The 14,027-nt window shown below is 42.5% G+C and overlaps 1 pseudogene; it reads left to right on the forward strand.

The window, feature by feature from the left end:
- Nucleotides 1-668: 668 nt before the first annotated feature.
- Nucleotides 669-760, forward strand: LOC133758940 (U6 spliceosomal RNA; annotated as a pseudogene).
- The last annotated feature ends 13,267 nt before the right edge of the window (nucleotides 761-14,027 follow it).

Here is a 14,027-nt window from a genome sequence, read left to right on the forward strand (position 1 = left end):
ATTTAGGTAGTGTTCTAGAGTCTCAAATAAGGTATTTTCTTATTTTTTTCTAAGACTCATTTATTTATTTGAAAGAGTTACACAGAGAGAAGGAGAGTCAGAGACATAGAGGGAAAGAGAGCTCCTCATCTGCTGGTTCACTCCCCAGTTGGCCACAACAGCCTGAGCTTAGTCGATCCAAAGCCAGGAGCCAGGAGCCTCCTCTGGGTCTCCCATGTGGGTGCAGGGGCCCAACGACTTGGGCCATCCCAAGATCCAGCAGAGAGCTAGATCGGAAGTGGAGCAGCCGAGACTCGAATCGGCGTCCATGTGGGATGCTGGCACTGTAGGCCACAGGTTTACCCGCTATGCCACAGAGCCGGCCCCAAGATACTTTCTTATGCAGAAAATTAAATCATCCTATAGAATTAGAAACTATTCTAAGCTCCTTGAGTTGGAAGGTCTCAACTAGTAGTGTTTCCTTATCATCTGTTGAATAAGTGAATAGGCAGATGGATTACTGACAAAATCGAGGTCCTGTTGGGCTAAAATAATAGAATAACAATAAAAGCATATAAACCTTTAAGTACTGGAGAACATGATTTTGAATTATCCATTGGATTTATCTTTATTTACAAGAAAGATAGTCTGGGAAATTGTTAAATTTGGTATTAATAACACATACAGTTGTGCTCACTTCGGCAGCACATATACTAAAATTGGAACGATACAGAGCATGTGCAAGGAAGACACGCAAATTTGTGAAGCGTTCCATATTTTTTGGCCGGCGCCATGGCTTAACAGGCTAATCCTCTGCCTTGTGGCGCCGGCACCCCAGGTTCTAGTCCCGGTTGGGACGCTGGAATCTGTCCCGGTTGCCCCTCTTCCAGGCCAGCTCTCTGCTGTGGCCAGGGAGTGCAGTGGAGGATGGCCCAAGTGCTTGGGCCCTGCACCCCATGGGAGTCCAGGATAAGTACCTGGCTCCTGCCATCGGATCAGCGTGGTGCGCTGGCCGCAGCGCACTGGCCGCGGCGGCCATTGGAGCCTGAACCAACGGCAAAGGAAGACCTTTCTCTCTCTCTCACTATCCACTCTGCCTGTGGGAAAAAAAAAAAAAAACCATAGTTATTCATCTAATCTGTGTATTTGTTCTATATTGTTCTTCTTTTGCCTTTTTAAAATACAGCTTTAGGAGCAAGCATTGGCACAGCAGTTACTAACATTCAGGATGCCTATGGCCCATTTTCTGAGTGCCCAGGTTCAAGTTCTAACTCTGCTTCTGCTCTGGCTTCCTGTGAACGTGCATTCTGGAACAGGCAGGTGATGGCCTGATGGGTCTCTGCCATCCACAGGGGAATATCAGATGGAATTCCATATTCCTGCCTTCTGCTTCACCCAGCCCCAGCTTTCGCAGGCATTGGGAAATAAGCCAGTAGATGGAAGATCTCTGTGTCTGTGTCTCTGTCTGACTAAACAAATAATTAAAATTGAAACATAGTTTTACATTTATCTCTAGCAAAAAAACTTTGAAAGCCAAGGACAACTGACTCTAAAAACAGCAAGCCATGTTGGAAAACAGTAACAGCAAATCTGCAGAAGCAAACCCAGCTGTTGACTTGGCCTTTGAAAAGCTTGCCATTATGGCATGGTAAATCATAAACAGTAAAGATTTAGAAAGTGAGGCTTATTTGTTTTCATTAGTCAGGAGCCTTGTGTCTCGGGAGTGAGGAAATTAAGATATTATTGCAACTGAGAGAATAATGTGCAACAGTGGGATTTCATTTTCTCTAAAGAGTGCTTTGGACTTGAGCATCTTTTACAGTCCAGCCTGTAAGCCGTTGTCAGCAGAAATCCAGGTGGAAGGAAGGATTTTCTTCAGAAGCCACGTGAGATCTGAATAATGTTCAAGTTTTCAGGGAGATAAATTGGGATCCCAGGCTGTTCCTTCCTCTTCTTCCTGTGCCCACACTGTGGCGTCAAGGAACAGGGACCTGCTCCTCACCTAGGGCCAACTCTCTAATGGGACTGGGGAGTAATGACTCCAAATCTTTGGCTTCTAAATAAAACAGTGCTATTGCACATGTAAAGCACTGACAAAAGAAACTGAAAAAAATCTGAAAGGAGAGGAAACCTGCTGAAGTCTACGCATCCTTGTCCCCAGCTACACACCAGAAAACCCAACTGAGCTGTGAAGGAAAGGGAAAAGACGTGGAAGAATCAGGATGTACAGACTTTCGTCTGTGTGCCGGACTCCTGACCCTCCCCACGTCCACCCCAGCTGAAGGTGGGGAAAGATACAGAATTCTCGCTCTGATTCGGGTTTCTGATAACGAAAGGTGCACATTGCTTGTGTTCTGAGTGAGGCTGAAGAAGACAACAACTTGCTTAGAGAATTCGCTAGCACCATCACGTCGAAGGTAGGGAGACACCAGTAGCCGAGCATCTCAGTGTTGCAGTCAGTACCTGGGGAGGTGCAGCCAGGGTCCCCCATGAAGAGAGAATGTAGAGCACAGATAGCAAAGAAACCATGTTGGGGACACAAGCCCTTGGACCTCCCTGAATCCCGGATCCCAGGATGGCAGAGAAGGGCTGAGGATACGGAGAGGCAAACCCAAAGAAGCCCAGACTTCGGGCTAGAGAACATGGCTGGAGACTGTGCCACCATCACAAACCTCCAGTGGATGAGCCCCGGGCAGAGGCTGACTGTGCATTTTGGAAGGTGGTAAAGCGTAAGATGTGCCTAGAAACCAGATCAGATTAGCCGTGCTCAGAGAACATTAGCAAAGGATCAAATCAAGCCAAAACCGAGAAACAGATGGCTTCTTCCCAGCAAGACTGTATGGCTCTCAAGTCGGTTCCCTTATCAGCCTATCTTCCAATTTAGATGCAGACCCAGAGAGATGGAGAAGACAGACAAGCCAAAGGGAAAGTTTAATCCAGAATGTGCCTGGATTATAAACAAATGACCATATCTTCTCTGAGTTCATCTAGAATAAATGATGCATATATTTGTGCATGTGGACAAATGAAGACTGAAAGTTATGTATTTGACTGTAGAAAATCATGTTACATTTTTTAACATCAGCCCATGCCCTTGAGAAGCAAACCTGCAACATTCATGGCCAGTGATGTCATCCTCTCCCCTCCCCTTATCTACACAAGCATCTTTCAAGAGGCCACTGTCCAGAATGGTGTGACCCAAAACACCCACCGAGCCGCCACGGAGAAACCCTACTCTAACTGAATTCTCTTCATTTCTTGAACTACAAAATGAGAATTCTAGCTCCCCTTCTACCTGTGGACAGAGAGATCAGAAATAATTTTTCTGGATTTAACCAAGGATCTGTAGTGTCTGCATGGAACCCTGAAACTCGCAAGGCTCATCAAGCTGTAGATTTCCCCATCTTTCAGCTCTGTATTTTAATACATGCTTTGCTATGCAATGTCTACACGGAACAAGTCTGTCTGCAAACATCAGTCATCTTACATGTGGCCCAAACACCATCGTCAATGGCAAAATGATACAAACAGTCTGGCACTTATTGAATGTACACTCTGTGTTGCGATGTTGACATTCATTTCCTTATTTAATCAGCACAAAACCTCTAGGAGTTAGGTTTCACTATGCTAGAACCAAGTATCAGAATTAGCAGCTGTCATCGTTCCAAAGCTCTGATGTGGTAAGAAGCAGGGCCAGAATTTCCCTGATCACAAAATGTCCTCTTACCCACTATTCTATACTCCACGACCCACCACGACCCATTTTCCTTTGCTATTATTCTGTAGGAATGAATATATGCCATGTACCATACTCTCCCAATTGACTGAAGTTCATCACCAAACTGGATAGACCACATTGCTCTGACTCCTATGATAGGACTCCAATTTAGAATCAGGACTGTCTAGAAACGCCTGGATTTTTTGCAGATTCACTGGCTTGGAAGACAAACGCAACCTGGGGTATCTGCACACACCTCAACTGCACCCCTGTTCACACGCTCCTCCTACAATCTGATCCGGAGGCCTCTGCCTTCTCCTGTGTCCCTCACCACACGTGGAACGAGCTTCCTTCTCTCCCTACCCCTGCTCAAAGCTTGGATTTGTGGCCCTGGTACCAGCTCTGCTCCTTTTTATTTCGTTTTGATTCATTTATATAATATAGTGGTATTAACATTCCACTGACATAGCAGAATGCCAGCATCCAAACTCAGAGACAAGCCTTTCTCTGTTACACATCACTGCTTACTTGAGTAGGTAATATTAAATATTTATCAGTCTATTATTTAATAACTATGAAAAGTGATCTACAAATGAATAATTTGTCTCAAGCTCTATAAATATGTAATTGACATCTAAATGATAGGGCTCTGGAAGGTATTTCTAACTTTGAATTTTACTTTCCTATCTATAAAAAATAAACAAAGTGAGCAAAGTCAACATAAATATTCAAAACTCAATGTAGGCCAAGTTTTCCTGACCGTAATCAGTATAACTTGGGGGCTCTCAAGTTGGAAAGGTTGGGAAGGGTAAAGTGATGTGTTCAACCTGTTAACTTGTTCCATTACAGCCCATTTTCTGGCCCATGCCCTTAAAATCCAGGTCTTCTTGGTATAATTACCCCTTGATAAATTATTGAAATCTTATTTTATTTTAATGTCACCCAAAACAAGTTATAAACACAATCCTTATTCTATGTCTGCAAACCTTTTACTGGGTTTCCCCAAAGTACTGTACTATTATCTTTATTTTGTTCAAATTTGGCCAGCTTTCCATGAATGTCCATTTTCTGGTCTACATCCGATCCAGGAAGCCACACTGCATTCAGTTGCTATCTCTGTCGCCTTTCATCTGGGTCAGTTCCTCCCATGTGCTTTGTTTTTCATGACTCAGACTCTCTTGAAGAGCACTGACTGGTCATTTTACAGAATGCCTCTCAATTTTCTTTAACCTTTCACGTGACTCAAGTATCCATTTTTTTTTTTTGCAAAAATATCAAATAAATGACAGTTTCCCTCACTGGTGCATGGTATCAGGAGGTACACACACAACGTCAAGATGCCCCATTACTTGTGATGCCAACCTCGACCCCTGGGTGAGGATGTCTTCTCATCACAGAGCAGTTACTGTCTCTCTCTGATGAATAGCTATCTTGCAGAGAGAGATGTTGAGACTATACAAACATCCTATTTGCCATCACACTTTCCTTCACTAATTTTCACATCCATGGGTGATTCCTGCCAGCATCAGATGTTACTGTGGTGTTTGCCAGTTGGCTACTTTTCTGTTTGCATCATTTCTTTAATATTTACTAAGTTGAATTCTACTGCAGAGAAGAGCTAACCCTTTGTACAATCATCTATTTGTTCACAAATGGAAGCGTCGATGATCCTTTTATTCTGTGGATTGTAACTACTACATTTTTTTAATTTCATCATCCAAGTAATTCCATTTTTGGCATTTGAAATGCTTTCAAGCTGGCTCATGGGTCCTTTTGATGCACCCTCATCATTTTTTTGAACACTTCCTTATTTTCTGGCTCCATAATGTGTTCCTGGATCCTCCTATCCTTTCTTGTCCTCTGCCTGGGAGTCAGTCATTTCTTCAAAGAGCCTTACTTCCTTTTATTGAAGAATGCCATTCCTTCTGGGCCTATTCAGCAAATATAACTAAGAGATGCACGTCTTTACATGCAAACACAGCTCTGTGGACGAGGGTATTTCAAAAAATTCATGCACAATAGAACTAAAAGAAAGACTATTTTATTGCAAATAATTGAAACTCATGAACTGTTTTTGCATAATATGTGTTTTCCATGAACTTTTTGAAAATCCCTGATATACTCATCTGTATTGAAAATAGTCATAACTCTGATACCCATTTAATAATACTAGAGTGTTCTGTGTTTGTTCTACCCTTCCTGGTTTCTCCGTTTATAGCTATTTTCCCTGTCTGTGAGGAGTCTATCTCAAATTATTTAAAACACATCTGCCGGGGTAGGCATTCAGTGTAGAGGTTAAGGTGCTGGTTAAGATGCCTGTGTCCCACTCTCCGCTGCCTGGGTTTGGCTGCCAGCCCTGGCTCCTGGCTCCAGCTTCCTGCTGGTGCAGACCTTGGGAGGCAGTGGTGACTCCTCTCACCCCTGTGCAAGACCTGGATTGAGTTCCTGGCCTTGGCTTCAGTCGTGGCCCAGCCTTCACTGCTGTGGGTATTAGGCGATGAGCCTGCGAATGAGAGCACCCCCCCCCTCCTCTCTCTGCCTCTCAGATAAACAAACATTTAATAAAAGCATATTTACATATTTGCTCAAATCTAGAATACACAAAAAGTAGTTTCTGAATGGCTAACACATATTCCTTTGAAAAGCAAATTTACTAACTATAGTACGATGTTGGTACAGAGTTCTATTGCTCTGTAGCCTTCCAGCACCCAGCCAAACCAAAGTTTTGCAGTTCCTTACACTGAACTTTCCTTCCCACCCCATTCAATGTGGTCCCCATTCAATGTGGTTATGTGATTTACTTAAGTTCCTTTGTTCATATTTGCATTAATTTGGAGTTCTCCCCTCTGCCTCCCAACCCCCAACACTATACACAGACACATCCTGGCTGACTTGATTGATTCACAGATTAATTTTTGTGGGTATATGAAATATTACTACGGTTTAAAAGTCAGAGCTATACTTTTTTTAAAAAAAGGAAATACTAGTACTGAAACAGTATTTTTATACTTTGCGTTTCTGTGTGGGCACAAACTGATGAGGTCTTTACTAATTATATACTGAAGTGATCTTCTGTATATAAAGAGAATTGGAAATGAAAAAAAAAAAAAAAAAACAACCTGGTGTTAAAATGGAAATGGCATAGAAAATTAATTAATTTGAAAAAAAATTATGTAGGATCTCTGTCTTTAATGTGCTGTACATTGCTATTTAATGCTATAATTAGTAATCCAATGGTAGTTTTTTCACTTTATGTTGCTATATGGGCAAAATGTTGAAATCTTTACCTAATATATACTAAACTGATCTTCTGTATACAAAGAGAATTGAAAATGAATCTTTACATGAATGGAAGGGGAAAGGGAGCGGGAAAGGGGAGGGTTGCGGGCGGGAGGGAAGTTATGGGAGGGGGGAAGCCATTGTAACCCATAAGCTATACTTTGTTTTTTTTTTTTTTAACTTTTATTTAATGAATATAAATTTCCAGTGTACAGCTTATGGATTACAATGGCTTCCCCCTCCCATAACTTCCCTCCCACCCGCAACCCTCCCCTCTCCCGCTCCCTCTCCCCTTCCATTTGCATCAAGATTCACTTTCAATTCTCTTTATATACAGAAGATCAATTTAGTATAAAGATTTCAACAGTTTGCACCCACATAGAAACATAAAGTGAAACATACTGTTTGAGTACTACTTACAGCATTAAATCACAATGTACAGCACATTAAGGACAGAGATCCCACCTGAGGAGCAAGTGCACAGTGGCTCCTGTTGTTGACCCAACAAATTGACACTCTAGTTTATGGCGCCAGTAACCATCCTAGGCTGTCGTCATGAGTTGCCAAGGCTATGGAAGCCTTCCAAGTTTGCCGACTCTGATCATATTTAGACAAGGTCATAAAAGACAGAGTGAGGATAGTAACCAATGATCCTAAGAGTGGCATTTACCAGGTTTGAACAATTATACAGCATTAAGTGGGGAAGAGGACCATCAGTACACACAGGTTGGGAGTAGAGCCATTGGTGGTAGAGTAGAGGTTATGATTACAAAGGAATGAGGCCCAAGTGCACTAGACAGGGCCTAGAACAAAGGACAGAGTCATTATTAGAGGAGCTAAGAAAGGTGCTGTCTAAGCTACAATTAAGTTTTCTGATTGAGAGGCAAATAGAACCTGATAGAAGGGGCTTGATAATAATCTGGTGGGCTTTAGGCCTTGTAAATTCAGAGGCCCAGACCTATCTATCTCTTCACATGGGGTATATCCTAAGGGAGGTGTGAACCTCCTAGGGGAAGGCACTCTGTTGACTTTCATTACTTGGCTGGCCTGGGAGGAGAGCTGGCCAGGTAAAGGCAGGGGGCATCTCTAACAAGAAATTTACAGTTCTGCCTGTAATGTTGCTGACCCTACTTGACTATCCCCTCAGCTGCAGTGGTCACTTTGGAAGTTGGGCTGAGTGAAGGGCTTTTCAGCTTAGAGCCAATAAGATCTGTGGCTCTGACCTGGGCATCCTTCGACTCCAGGGCAGGTCCATTTCCAGTGATCCAACTCTTGGCAGAGCTGCCAGGGCTCTTCACAAGCTGACTTCTGCTGAAGCCCAGGCTTACCACATTGAAAGCCACTGCAGTGGACTGGCCTGTTGGGTCTCCTTGAGGGCAGATCACTGTACAGATCAGCCATTAATAGGCCTGCCACCCACTGCTTCTGATGCCAAGCTTTCTTTTCCTCCTGGTTTGTGTTAAAGCAGACCAGAGGATGCAAGTCAAGGGAGTGCCCGTTTCCCATCTCTAATCTTCAGTGGCCTGAACTACAAGTCTATAGTCACAGGCATGTTCTGTAGTAGTTTTTCCAAGGTAGACAATGACCATGAGGAAAATTATATTCTCACTTTAAAACTTTCTTTCCCTTTGGTCTGAAAGGGAGGTTTTTTCTACTTACTGTATACTTCGCTGATGGCGAAGTGAATCTAGCTATGAGATTATTATTTGAGTTCTTATTTTGGCTATGCTATTGCAGAAAAATGTTAGCCATCTCTTTTATAAGGTCTAAAGATTAAATTGTGCATCCTACAGATTCCTTCATAATAGAATTAGTTTCCTACCTTGAGGAGAATAGAGAAATGGACGAACAAGTTGGGCTTAGAATAGAGAAATGAGGGAGCAAGTCCTAGATCGCTTGCTGACAATAGCAATATCACATGAATACTTAGCAAACTGTTTCAACCATTAGATAACAACTTAAGAAAACATTTACCAGAAGGTCCAATGCCTTCTATTAATTTTAAGAATCATGTATTTGAAAACACCTCTTAAATATCTAACATGGTGTAGTTTGTTTAACCAGTAAACTTAAGCACAACCATATAAAATGTTTTTAGTTTCTCTCTACCAACAAGTTTAAAACATATGATACACAGATTCAGGTCACACAAATTAAAATGTATCTTTGATTGATTTTAGCAGCTTAAATTTATGGACAATCTTATCTATAAGCCATTTAAAATAAAACTCTTAATAAAATTTCCCCATGTGGACATACAATATGTACACACATATAACATAGCATAGTAGACCAATATAGCCATTTTAATAATAGCTTTTAAAATCTTTAACTCTTTTTGTAGATTGCCAATTGATTTGAATTGCATAAGCTATACTTTGGAAATTTATATTCATTAAATAAAAGTTTAATAAAAAAAAAGGAAATACAGCTGGCGCTGCGGCTCAATAGGCTAATCCTCTGCCTGTGGCACTGGCACACCGGGTGCTAGTCCCAGTTGGGGTGCCGGATTCTGTCCCGGTTGCCCCTCTTCCAGGCCAGCTCTCTGCTGTGGTCAGGGAGTGCAGTGGAGGATGGCCCCAGTGCTTGGGCCCTGCACCCGCATGGGAGACCAGGAGAGGCACCTGGCTCCTGTCTTCGGATCAGCACAGTGTGCCAGCTGCAGCAGCCATTTGGGGGGTGAACCAATGGAAAAGGAAGACCTTTCTCTATGTCTCTCTCTCACTGTCCACTCTGCCTGTCCAAAAAAAAATGAAAAACAAGTATATGTTCACAAAAGTGTCACAGCCCTCATACCACACCATCAGGTAAAAATCTCATTATTTTGTCCTTCCTCAGTTTCTTTTTGTACACTTCACTAAACACATCTATATCTTTTAAAATTCCTCTCTTAGACCACGAATGCAATATTATAGACACTCTTTTTCCCTTATTCACTTAACTATCCTGGAAATGACACCCTATAGGTTCTGTGTAAAGCACTATGCCCAAATGAACCTGCTAGTGCACGAACACTAACCAAGCGAATTACAACGCAGTGTCTGGGTCCTGCTTGCTCATTCCATCATAGACACATACTTGGCTATTTCTATCTGTAACAAGTCAACCACGACAAGCTCTTCTAGCCCACATGTGGGCTGCCTGATTTTCTAGAGATATTCCTACTGTTCACCCACTCAGACCCCTCCTAGGAGATGAATATTCCAACGCCAGTTCCTGTCTGGTTCAGACAAAACATATGCCCATATTTATTTCTTCTTGCATTACCAATAAATTCCCAGGACTCCACCGTTTTCTTTTCTGACAGAAGTTACCACCTGCAAAGCTCTTCATTATCCCAATATTTCTTTTACTTTCCTGGAGGACACAAATGTGTCTACTGGGCTAGGCTGCATTTCTCAGAATCACTTTTCTCAACTACAGTTCCCAGGGTTTTCCTTCTGGTGAGGCTGGGCCCCAAGAAAGAATCCTGTGTGTGATGTGGAAGTCAAGTGCAGCTACTTGTAGTCTATGTTCCTGCTGCTCTGTGAATTCATCTTGTAGGTGAGAAGGAGAACCCCAACCTGCACCTGCTTCCACCTTTAGCTTGGTCACTCCTCAGCCACACGTGTGGACCCTGTGATGCAGGGTCCTGGCTTCTGCCTGCCACCCATAGCACCAAGGTAAGAGGCAAACAAACACTGACCAGTTTATTCCAATTATAATGGGTCCCTTTTCTTCCCCCAACCTTACCCTTATCCAACTCTAGTATCAGACATGAAGGTGATCACCTTACAGAGGCTGTTTAATCAGTTTGCACAACTGCTTAAGGTCAGATCATATTTGTACACATACACAAAAGGGTGCTCCCAAAAAATCACAGAAAATGGAATTGAAATGTTTATTTTTGTTACAAAAAAATTTGAAATCCATGCTTTTTTTCCATAACACACATTTTCTATCAGCTTTTTGAAGACCCTTATATGCATGAATCTCAGAAAATTTTTGTATCAAAATGAATTTATATTTTAATTCAACTTTCCATGAACTTTAAGAAGTATCATCATAGCACACTCACACACACGCGCACGTGCGCGTTCTACTTCTCTGATTCAAAATTTCTGTACTGAAAAGCAAATGTTGATTTAATAAATACCTAAAAATTTGGGCGTGTCTTTCGAACTGGATGGCAGGCAGAAGGTGGAAGGCTTTTAAGGAGCATGGTAGAAAAAGCTTAAATGTCCTTGAACAAGTGATTTGTATAAATTTAGCCTTGGAGGATGCTGTTGGTGAGGGGCTGCAGCAAACGCGCACGTTCCTGGAAGTGGAGTAAGAGAGATCTTCACTACTCAGCGGCAGGAACTCAGCACACCTGCAGCACTGAGAAGGCAGAACATGTGCCTAACGATCGGGGTGTTCTATCCAAGGCAATTTTCAAGCAAAATTCGAAAATGCCACCTGGGTTCTTCTTGCCACTTGTAGTAAAAGACCAAAGGAGAGACATAAATTGAGGAAAGGACTGTTAAGCAGAATAGAGCTAGGATTTGGTGGGTTTCAAAATTCTCAGCCTCCTCGAATGGCACACAATGTGTGGAAACGATTTCCAAACGAAGAAATTAAATTTGGAGCAGAGCCAGGAAACCACGGTGAAGAGGTGAAACTCAGGATGTGACGGCAAAAGCTTTTCTTCCGACCGCAGAGAGATCAAAGGTGGTGCCTCAGAGAACTCTTCAGTCTTACCGAAGGCCCTCAGAGATGAGAGGCGTGCTGCCACCACCTCGGGTTGAAAAGGACGGGCGGCACCGAAGGACAAAGAGGAAGCTGGATCCCCAAAATGTCAGGAGGAGGCTTGGAAAACTACGCATCAACAAACTGGTGAAATCTTTCACAAGAAAAGAAGGCTCTATCTGCAGATGGACCAGACAGGCTTGAGATGGGCTGAACTGGGTCCCTTCCAACATTCATGTTCACATGTTGAAGGCCTTGAGTCCAGTCTCTCTCCCCCCCCCCCCCCCTTCCTTCATTCATGCACGTAGGAAACACCACGTGAGGACACAGTAAGAAGGCAGCCATCTGCAAGCCAGGAAGAGAGGCCGTCCTGCTGACACCTTCAACTTGGACCTCCGTCCCTAAGAATGCTGAAAACATACATTTCTGTTGCTTAAACTTCCCAGCCTGTGGTATTCTGTGATGGGAGCCCGAGCAGACTAACACAGCCCAAATGGCAGAGCCAAAAGCCATGCAGAATTATTGCTTGGCCTTGAGCCTAATTAGGAATTTTCAACATTTGCCCAGAACGTCAGAATTGCTATGGACCACCAGAGACTAATGTGTCCCCCAAGTCCTCCCTTTCCTAGACAGGAATGTGCATATTTACAGTGTTTACAGCTCCTCCTCTAATATATCTTATGGATCTTCAGCATCACAGGTCCATATATTCAGTGAAAAGGCAAACAAGGAACTGAACTTCAGGGTCAAATGTGAGACACCTCATTCATAACTGGACCTGACTTATAGGATAAAATTCTGGATGCTGACCTGATGCTTTAGTGGAGAGATTTAGAGACATTGGGAGGGGTAAATACACCTGGGATGTGGGAAGGATATGAACTATGAGAGCCTGAGATCCAGGCTGTGTCATGCAACCCCCTAACATGGCCCAAACAATCCCCTCCCATTGATATTCTCACGTTTATGTACCCTTCTGCCTTGCAGGCTGGATTAGCTGACACACATCTACCAAATACAATATTGAAGAGGCAATGCCACGTGATCTGGGATTAGTTCACAAAAGACTGTGGCTTCCATCTCCAGCTGAGTTTAAGGAGAACCTCTGCCATCCCGTGCAGTTACCCTGTGGAGAGGACGTGTGGGCAAAGAAACGATGTCTCTGGCCAACAGGCAGTAAGGATCTGAGACCTGCCAAGAGCTCCATAAATGTACCTGGAAGTGGATCCTGTCCTGATCAGGCCTCATTGCCCATGAAAAATCTTGATCCAGAGAAACCATCTAAACTATGCCCAGATTCCTGGACCAAGACTTTGGAATGTGAATATTTTGTGTCTTTATCCACTATTGCTTTGTTATGAAAAATTGTTCACTGGATGATAATATTTGTTGTCACTACATGTCTCTTTCTGAAAATACCACCAACATGCCCTTAATTTGTCTTCTAACAGTTGCTTTTATCCTTCAAGTTTTAGTTTACTCATCTTTTAGATTGGTTCCTACTAATTATATCTATATAATCATGTACTCTAATTTTAATTATATAATTAAATATATACTATGGTCTGCTAATACTAACTGATATAATTAAAGGGCAGAACAATTCAACGTGGGAAGTAGGATACACAGCAGACTCACAGAATGGCAGATGTCCTAAACAGCACTCTGGCCTCAGAATCAGCCCTAAAGGCATTCAGATCTGGCTAAAAAGCCCAGGAGAGTATTTCAGGCATGGAAAGCTAAGACACTCTGGCAAAAAAAATTGACCTAAATGAAAGATCTCTGTGAGTGAGATCTCAGCGGAAAGAATAGGCCATCAAAGAAGGAGGTATCTTTCTCTGAAGAGAGGAGAGAACTTCCACTTTGATTATGGCCTTGTCTAAATAAGATCAGAGTTGGTGAACTCAAGAGGCTTCCATAGCCTAGGCAGCTCATGACAAGAGCCTCGGGTGATTATTGACGTCATAAATCAGAGTATCAATTGTTAAATAAACAACAGGAGTCACAGTGCACTTACTCCCTATGTAGGATCTCTGTCCTTCATGTGTTTTACTATGTGAATTAACGGTATAACTAGTACTCAAACAGTACTTTATACTTTGTGTTTCTGTGTGGGTGCAAACTGTTGAAATCTTTACTTAATATATACTAAATTGATGTTCTGTATATAAAGATAATTGAAAATGAATCTTGATGTGAATGGAATGGGAGAGGGAGCGGGAGATGGGAGGGTTGTGGGTGGGAGGGAGGTTATGGGGGGGTGAAAAGCCACTATAATCCAAAAGTTGTACTTTTGAAATTTATATTTATTAAATAAAAGTTAAAAAAATAAGATAAAAACAAA

The sequence above is a fragment of the Lepus europaeus genome, chromosome 4 (genome assembly GCF_033115175.1).
Source record: "Lepus europaeus isolate LE1 chromosome 4, mLepTim1.pri, whole genome shotgun sequence".
Taxonomy (NCBI): domain Eukaryota; kingdom Metazoa; phylum Chordata; class Mammalia; order Lagomorpha; family Leporidae; genus Lepus; species Lepus europaeus.